At 46.1% G+C, this 9,715-nt stretch overlaps 1 pseudogene; it reads left to right on the forward strand.

Moving 5' to 3' along the window:
- Window positions 1–1,204: 1,204 nt before the first annotated feature.
- On the forward strand, window positions 1,205–2,430 carry LOC102855089 (annotated as a pseudogene).
- Window positions 2,431–9,715: the final 7,285 nt, after the last annotated feature.

Below are 9,715 nucleotides of genomic sequence, written 5' to 3' on the forward strand. Positions count from 1 at the left end.
GGGGAGGGGGCTGGGTGGGTAGAGAAGTGCAGCAATGAATGAATGGAAATCCAAATTCTCTGTAAATGTTCATTAAAATTATTAAAAAAAAAGCACTGGGGGGGGGGGGGAGAGGGCTGGGCGGGGAGAGAAGTGCAGTAATGAATGAATGGAAATCCAAATTCTCTGTAAGTGTTCATTAAAATTATTAAAAAAAAAAAAGCAGCACCTAAAAAAAAAATACTCAGAGTCTCATCTGACATCCATCTTGGTCTTTTCTTCTTCAGCCTTTGTAATGATCTTTTGCATTCTTCAAGGATGATTTTCTTGATACCCTCCAAGAGCTCATTTGGTCTATGCTCACTGGTGCTCAAGGCCTCAAATCTGTTCCTCAAATGGTTTTGAAATCTGAGTGGGACAGACTTAAGGTCAAATCTTGGTTTCCGTGGACTTGATTTCATTTTCCTCAGCTTCAGCTTGAACTTGCATATAGTTGGTGGTCTGTCCCACAATCAGCACTTGGCCTGGTTTTCACTGCTGATATTGAGCTTCTCTACCGAGTCTTACCAAAAATGCAATCGATTTGACTCCTATGCATACCATCAGGTGAGATCCATGTGTATAGCCTGCATTTAGGTTTCTTATAAAAGGTATTTGCCATGAATAAATCATTGAATGTGCAGAACTCTATCATTCTATCTCCAGCCTCATTTCTCTCATTGAGCCCGTGTTTTCCAGCTACTGATCCTTCTTCCCTGTTCCCAACTTTTGCATTCCAGTTGCCATTATTATCAATTCATCTTGATTGTATGTTTGATCAATTTCTGACTGCAGAAGTTGGTAGAAATCTTCTCAGTGTCAACCCAAAGGCAGCAGTTCAAATGAAGTAGCTGCTCTGTGGAAGAAAGATGGTAAATCTCCTGTGTGGTTTACTGACTGTGAAAACCTGCTTAGAGCTCTGCTATGAGTTGGTTCCTATTCAACCATACATAATAACGAGAGGAAAGTACATAATTTGTTCCCTTAAATATTACTATATTTTGTCTATAGCACCTTTATGAGTCAGAATTGTATAGAAAGTACACACAAACAAATCAGCATAGTTCTGGTGGCCTAGTGGCAAGAAGCTACACTTCAAACCCAAAGGCACATGGTTTAAAAGCCCCCAGTTGCTTCCCAGGAAAAGGATGGTCAATCTTCTCGGGTGCCCTCCAGAGGGTGAAAGATGGGCCCGGGTCTCCTCTGACGGGCAGTCGGGAGTCGAGGCGGGCACATGCCATGAGAAGCCACGCGCCTCGCTTCCCGAGCACCGTCACCAGCTGAGGAAGAGGAAGAAGAAGAGAAAGAAGAAATGGCACCCACACGGCCACCCCCGTCTCCTCGGCTGAAGAATTAAACCGCGTTCGCTTATCGCGGCACCTGCTGGAACGCTGGTGCCACGCGCCCTTCTTTGCCAAGAGCGTCACAGGCTGTTTGGTTCGCATCGGCATGGGATTCCAGCACGGCCAGCTGGTGTACCGGGTAGCCGAGGTCACGGGCGTGGTGGAAACCGCCCACGTTTACCAGCTGGGCGGCACCAGGACCAACAGAGGGCTGCGGCTCTGGCACGGAAAGGACCAAGGAGTGGCGCGCCTAGAGTTTGTCTCCAACCAAAACTTCACGGCGACGGAATTCACCCAGTGGAAAGAAGCCCTGTCCGCAGCGGGCATGCGCTTGCCCACGCTCGAGGAGATCCGGGAGAAGGAATCGTCTCTTCAAGAGACGCTCAGCTATACTTTCAGCGAGCAGGACGTGGACGAGATGGTGAGGGACAGAGCAAGGTTCCGGAGCGCTCCTCCCAACTACGCCAGGAAGAAGATTGAGCTGCTCCAGGAAAAGGCCCAGGCCAGAGCCAGGGAGGTGGAGGCGCAGCTGAAGGGGCTGGAAGAGCGCGCGGAAGCCCTGGCCCGCCGGCGGGACCAGCACGCGGCTGCCGTCCCTGCGCCTGGCATCAAGCAGCGCAACTCCAGGGGGCAGCAGAACCTCACCCAGGCCCATGAGGCCCTGGGGGCTGAGAGTCACGGCCCCAGAAGCCGAGAGGGGGATCCCTGGACCAGGCGGCAGTGCAGACCAACCTTGGTTTCGCATCCCAGGGACCCACCTGTCCGGGCCGCCCTCTTGGCACAGCTGAACGCCAGGTACGGTTCGGCAGTGCTGCCACCACCGGATGCTCCGGAGGGAAGGGACGAGGGTCAGGGAGAAGGTGCCGACCGGAGTGCCAAGGTGCAAGACCTCATCTCTCCAGGAGACCTGTTCCAAGCCCATGACTTTGAGGTCCCCATCGACATCGCGGTCCCCAGCTCCGCGGCAGAGGCTCGGGCCATCAGGCGCACCGCACTGCCGGCTGAGCCCGGGGCGCCAGGGAGACCTCCGTACTTGGAAGGCTACAAGCACCGCCGGGGGCTCTTTTGAGCGACTTCGGACCCGACAGGGTCCGTCCCTACTCCCTCCCTGCTCCTTCTCCTCTTCCCTTTGCTTTGGCCCTCTTTGGGGCCGAAGCCGCTCGAGACCTGGCAAGAGACTCGAAACTGCCAGTCGTCTGTCACCGAAGCCACTGGCAGGAACAAGGAAGAAAACAAGCAGCAACAAAGGGAGGCGGACAGGGACACGGGGGCACACACCGAGTGCGCGGCCATGGGAAGGAGTCGGGCCCTCGGTTGTTTCCCGTCTCCTTCCCAATTGGGGAACTGGGCGTGAGCTGCCTGGAGATGCCAGGTGGGGCTCGCGGTGAGGGCCAAGAAGCCTCCTCGTCGAGTGCTGAGTGAAATATCTCAGTCACAAAGGGACAAATACTGCATGTTGCCACTGTTGTAGAATGGGTCTGACATCAGGGTGGGGGTATGACAGAAAAAACTGGATAAATTATGTATGTTGTATTGAAATAGATGAGGAAAATAACAGATTAGAAGTGATATATGATTGAGTATTATGGTTAGCACAGGAATCCAGAATTATGGTTGCATAGAGAAGTGTACTCGGGGTGGGGGGTGGTGGGAAGGGACGTGGGAATTGTATACTAATTAAGAGTTGTGTGTTTTTTTCTCTCTTCGGAGGGGGAAGCACGCTGGTGGGAAGGGGTGGGAAGGGAGAAAATTGCGGCAATGAATGAATGGAAATCCAAAACCTCTGTAAAAAAAAATAAAAGAAAAAGTTATTTAAAAAAATATTTCACAAAACAAAAAAAAAAAAAAAACACACCTAGTTAATTCTGAAAGAATATAAAATGGGGCAACACTTCTGAAAACCATTTTCACAGAAACCCAGACCATGAAGTCATGGGCAGCCTATGGTAGCCTTGAAGATACAAACAGTAATCCCCTGAGATATGTGACCTGCTCTGTGACCGATGGCTGAACACACAGGTGACAGCCAAGAAAGGAGTAACTTGAAGGCACCAGAATAGGATGCCACCTCAGCCGAGCAGGGCAAGCAACCCTACAGGGTGAGTCAGCCTATGGATCGTGGTAATACTTTCTGCAGCGACACCTTGTGGTCAGTACAGTCAATTGTTATTAAATACAGTCGAGTGAGAACCAATCCACAAATGACCCTCCAGCGGGTTTTCAGAGTCAGTAAATCACACGGCAGAAGATTACCTATCTTTTTCCTGAGGAGCAGCTGGTGGATTTGAGCCTATTGCCTTTTGATTGGTAGTGCAACTCCTTACCACTACACCACCAGATCTCCCTACAGTTAATTAGTGCACACATAAAATCTTCCCATCTCCTAGATTGGCTTCGGAAAGATTGGCTTTTCTAATTCAAGGATAACCAGGTTAATAAGCTGGCTGGACGGAGGAATATGACTCCCTGGTAATAGAGGTAAATTGGGGGGGGAGGGGAATGTTATTGTTGGTTTGGGGTTTTTTTTATTATTATTCTGTGTATGTGTACCATCAAATCACATCTGACTGGTACAGGAGGAGATTGCCCCTCCTTCTCCAGCATAGCATCTGGTGATAATATCCGTTTTTTGGGGTATTTTTGTGTTGGGTTTTGTTTTGTTGCTGTTTGTTTCTGTTGTTTGTGGTTTGGTTTTTGTTTTATTTTCTTGTTGTGTGCTGTTGAATCAGATCTGACTAGCATAGGAGGAGATTGCCCCTCCTTCTCCAGTTGAGTATCTGGTGGATTCGAACTGCACACCTTCAGGATTGCAGTACATCTTCTTGCCACTAGGCCACTAGAGCTCCCTAGAGGTAAATGTTTTGAACAATCAGCTAGGGAAAAAAGTGAAAGAGCATGTTTCAAGTCGGTGCTGCAGGTGTACCTATAATTTCTAGTCAACCCCAGCCTGGCATTCTTGTGTCTCCAGCTTTGATACCAGAAAGGTAGACTGATAGACTGATTTATTAGTTTTTGATGAAAACAGGAAGGTTTCGCTCATCATAAAGATGGTGGAAAGCTTTCTGCCTTCATATCTCAGACTCACTAAGGAAGCTCAGGGTGGCCAATACCATTTGCAAGTCCATGACGTGATCTGCCGCTAGCTCTGTCCAGGGGAGCTTCCTGTCAAAGAGCGCCAAGTCGAGGACTATTCTCACACTTGCTACATGCACTCAAACACATCTAAAGGTTTGTCTAATCTTAATCACCTCCTACCAGCCCACCCCCAACACACACCCCACCTGTGTTCCTTCCACTCCCTACCCACTGCAGACCTCTTAAAAGGCAGGAATCATAGCCAATGTTGTTGTACTTGACTCAGCTGCTCTCTGTTTCTGTCTCTTGTTCTTGGCTGCATGTCAAATTCCGTCCATCTGTTCCTCTGAAACCACCTACTTCACTTCTCATTTTCAATTCTTTTTTCCCCCTCATTATTCCCAAGGTTCTAAATGTCATGGTACAAACAAACAACACTTGACATACAATTCCTCCCCTTTTGACTTCATTTTAGCAGCTTTCTCACAAAGGGCAGGTGATCTGAGGCCATCCACCCCAGCTGCAGGTGGTTTCTGCCTTACTGCATAACAATCAGGCTTATCAGCCCGAGCAGGAGCACATTTGAATGTCTGCATGCTTTGCAGTCGCCTCTGCCCATCTTCCAGTGGGTTCACACAGGGCATTGGCTTTCTGTCTGCTGTCCTGGCCCCCAATGAAAATTCAGCTGTGTGGCTCATAGGAAAAGATCTTGGAAAGACATGGACCAGACTGTTAAGTGTGACCTGATATGGGTGTAGGGTGCAGGGGTGAAAAATAAAGAGTTCTGGATTATTTGGTTTTCTTTCCACAAAGCCAATACATCTTTTGTTTTCTTTTTTTTGTTGTGTACCACTGAATCAGATCTGACTGGCACAGGAGGAGATTGCCCCTCCTCCAGCAGAGCATCTGGTGGATGAGAACCGCACACCTTCAGGATTGCCTCTAGACCACCAGAGCTCTCTCCCATACATCTTTTGTAACCAGCAGTCTGGGGCTGTTAAAGATGCCCCTTTTAAGATTGCATCTCTTAATTAAGACACAAACACAGGGACTTATTGGGAATTCAAATACAGCATGTCTGCTTTTTTGACTGGACCTTAGAAGGTGGTTTGTGTTCACAGCCAAGGGAGGGCTTCCTATCTTTTCCATCTTTGCCTACTAGCCCACCACATCCCACAGCTGGCCTTTACACCTGTGCCTGCACCTGAGAAAGACTGGATCTACAGTTAGCCACCTGGTTTTCAAGATATCTCAAATCAAAGAAAACGAGTCAGAGGCAGGAGAATGTGTGAGCATTGGACCGGCCTAGATTCTTCAGAAGACAGCGTTAGTAGAGCCAATGTGAGCCATGCCCACCTTGTCATTGTTCTGCCCACAAAATGCCTCCCAGAAGAATAATCCACACGTATGTAAATACAAAAAAGCCGTTTATTTCCAGAGAATATCCACATGTGGAGACTTTCTCCCTCAGTAGGAAGGTGGCGAGGGAAAAAGCCCCGAGTTCCCCCTCCCAATTGCTTTTAAGGCTTTCCTGGGTGCTACTGTCGGGGCAGGGAGATTGAGATCATGGTTGGTGGGTCGGGAGGTCATTCATGTGGGTTGGCTTTTGACGGGCTGGCTACTTTGCCCGCCTTTACTCTTTTTGTGTCACATAGACACTAGTTAATTCTTTACTTTGCAAAGACAGATAAGACTTTACCCAGGGCATTTGTGTACGCCTTAAGCTAAGAATTTTTATGGCCCGCTTCTGCTTCTGGCATCAATGGGGGTTTCTAAAAAAAATGGGGTTTATGCTGTCCCCTCAGTCATTTTAAACAAATCACTGACAGGTCTTCCTTTATTGTCAGGAAGTGGATGTAGGGTGGTGGTGGTGTGTGCCATTGAGTCATCTACAACTCATAGCAACTCTACAGACAATGGATCTGAACCCTACCCTATCTATCCTGTGTCAGTCTCATCATCTCTGCTACACATGAGCACACTGTTACAGTCACTGTGCCAATCCATCTCATTGAGGCTGTATCCTCTCTCTTACCGACCCTCCACTTTTCAAAGCATGATGTCCTTCTCCTAAGACTGGCCCTTCCTAACAACACACCCTAAGCATATGAGGCAGACTTTCACCATCCTTGCCTCCAAAGAGCACTCAGATTTAACTTTCTCCACGAAGGATGTTTGCTCTCTTGGCCGTCCATGGGATGTTTAATACTCTTCAGCACCACCATTCAATGAAGCTGATTCTTTTGAAATTTAGACAACTAAAGAGGACAGAAGAAGAGGTAGGGAAGCACAATTTTCCTTTCCAAATCTGCCAAGAAGTGTCGAGGAACTGGCAGCAGGTAAGAATTCAGCAGTTAATACCTCGTTGGCATCAAGTTAGAACCAAGTTCGATTGATCTCCTTACGCGGTTTTGGAAGCTATTAACTATAAGGGAAATTGCCCATCTTTCTCCTTCAGAGCCTCTGGTGAATTTGAACTGCCAGAGAGGTGGCACTTATAGTATCCAAAAACTATGCTGCTTACACAACACGGCTCTGTATCCTAACTAGGTTCCAGGGATCCAACAATTAATGATGTTGCTGTGTATGAATGAGAAAGAACCGGCCCATAGCTGACCCTCCTGCATGGTTTCAGAAACAGTAAATTGCATGGGAAGAGATTGCCCAGTTTTCTCCCACGGAATTCAAATAGCATACCTTTCTGTCAGCAGCACAATTCCTTAGCACTAAGCCACCAGAACTCCCCGTAGCAGTTACTGTTTCATAGCTTAAAAACCTAGAGAAAGGGAGGGATCAGGAGGCTGAGGGTAGGGAATGGGGTCACAGAGTTTGAGGATTAGAGGGAGGGAATGAAGGAATTAGGAAAGATCCAGCAGAGACCTGAAAAAATAGGTTAATGGTGGGTATAGATCAATAGTGATTAATTTTATAAAACACATGTATGGGAATAGCCATACAAAACATAATGCGAATGAAGGAAACACAATGTATACAAATGTTGTATGGAACCAAATGTTGTTGATTGCCCTGAGTCCAGCACGACTCATAGCAATCCTGTGGACAAAAGGCTTGAAGCCCCGCTACAACTATCGACATTTATCAAAGTTCGTAGAGTTTCCGGAAGCAAGTGTTTTATAAAATCAATGTTTAGGAAGTGGATGCCATAAAAACAAACAAACAAAAAAAAAACCCCACCTGGAGAAGAAAGGTGTCTCCTCGAAGTAATCGGAAAAGCCTTTTAAAAAAGATTCTGTTAATATTATTTTGTATGTGCTGTTGAGTCAGAAGTGACTCATAACTGACCCCTCAGTAGGTTTTCAAAGGCTGTAAATTGCATAGATTATCAAACTTTATTTGATGGAACAATTGGTGGTTGTTGTTAATGTGCCGTTGAGTCCCTTGCAACTCATAGCAACCACAACCCTAAACCCAGCTCTATCCTGTGCCAACCTTATTGTCTCTGACACACTTACCCCCATTACCCCAGTTACTGAATTTATTCATCTCATCAAGGGTCTTCCTCTCTTGTGCTGTCCCTCCACCCTCCCAAGAATGACGTACCTCTCCAAGGACCAGTCCCTCCTTGTAACATGTCCAAAGTACATCAGATGAAGCTTCAGAATCCTTCCCTCCAAGGAGCAGCCTGATTTTATCCTCTCCAGTATGAACCTGTTTGTTCTCCTAGAAGTGCATGGTATATTTAAGACTCTTCTCTAGCATCACAGCTCAAAGGCATCAACTCTCCTTCTATCATCCCTAGTCATTGTCCAGTTCTCTGACTCATAGCAACCAATTGTGAAGCCTATAGCTTGGATCAGGCGCATCTTAAGTCTCCAGACTGATATTGTTGCTCTTCAGTACTGGAATTAGTCTTTTAATTTCCTGGCTGCTGGTATGAAGAGTGTTGATTTTGCAGCAAAGTAAATTAAAACTGTTAACAATCTCAATGTCTTCACTATCCACAATGAAATATTTGACAACTTCAATCTCTTAGTATTATGTTAGTTATTAGCATAATTGTGAGGATTATGTTTGTTTTGGGTTCGGTTTTTTGGGGGGGTTAACAAATAATCCTTTATTAAAATATTTTCAACTGTAGTTCTTTGCTAGCTGAGCATTCTACAGCACCACTGTTGATGTCTTCTTGAAGGTGGGCGGTCATCAACATTGCAGCCCACAGATTAGGCAGTTCCCGGGATCTCTTTTAATAGTTCCAGAGAGTTCTCTGGCTAAAGGCCAGTGTCACATCTGCCAGGCAACACCAACAATCTCATCAAAAGTGATATTCCCTACGGCCAAGCACAATCAATAAGAGTGCATCTAAATTCCAAAATCAATCTCCATAATAGTCTATGTGTTTCCTACTGCCAAAGGGGCCCTTTAGAGTAGTGAGAGAAGATCTTCACCCTGAAACCCACAGCTTCTCTTTTCAGCAGGAAGTAGCTAAGAGAATACACCATCCCCTTTTCCTTATGAATCAGGGTGAAGTCTCTCTCAGGGAGGAGTGATAGGGAATGGCAAAGGACACACCGACAAGGAGATTAATCAGAACTGACTTTGACAAGCACTGTGGCAATTGGACAATTAAAACAGACATTCGGATGGCGGGGAAGAAGAACAAACTGGGGAGGAGGGTGGAGAGAATGGTGTGACAATGAAGGAGTGAAAGCCCAGAATCCCTGTGAATGTTCATTGAAACTAATAAAATGCAATAATAATAATAAAAACAAAAAAAATCACCAAAAAAAGTGATATTCCCATTTTTATACCAATGTTCATAGTAGCATTATTCACCATCACAAGAACATGGAAACAGCCCAAATGTCCAACCACAAACAAATGGATTGAGAAACTATGGTACATTCACACAATGGAATACTGTGCAGCACACAGGAGCAAAGACTGCAAATTATTGCCTCACTTGGGAGGGACTGGAGAACTTTATGCTGAGTGAACTCAGTCCCACAAGGATAAATAATGTATAAAACCATTATGTAGAATGAGTTTAAGGATCCAAGAGGGGTGGGAGATGTTGGAAGCAGAGGGATGAGAATGTGCAGGGGCAGGGAGGGATTAATCATGGGGTTGTACAATTTGTTGGGTGGGGGGATGAGGGAAATTGAAAGAATTTGTTCTTGAAAACAATGTATTTGAATTCTGTAAATAAACTAGTAGAAAAGGGATGGGTGGGTAGAGAAGTGCAGCAATGAATGGAAATCCAAATTCTCTGTGAATATTCATTAAAATTATTTAAAAAAAAGATGGAGGGGAAAATAAAG

Source organism: Elephantulus edwardii, unplaced genomic scaffold (genome assembly GCF_000299155.1).
Source record: "Elephantulus edwardii isolate Elephantulus edwardi_28Jun2011 unplaced genomic scaffold, EleEdw1.0 scaffold00066, whole genome shotgun sequence".
Taxonomy (NCBI): domain Eukaryota; kingdom Metazoa; phylum Chordata; class Mammalia; order Macroscelidea; family Macroscelididae; genus Elephantulus; species Elephantulus edwardii.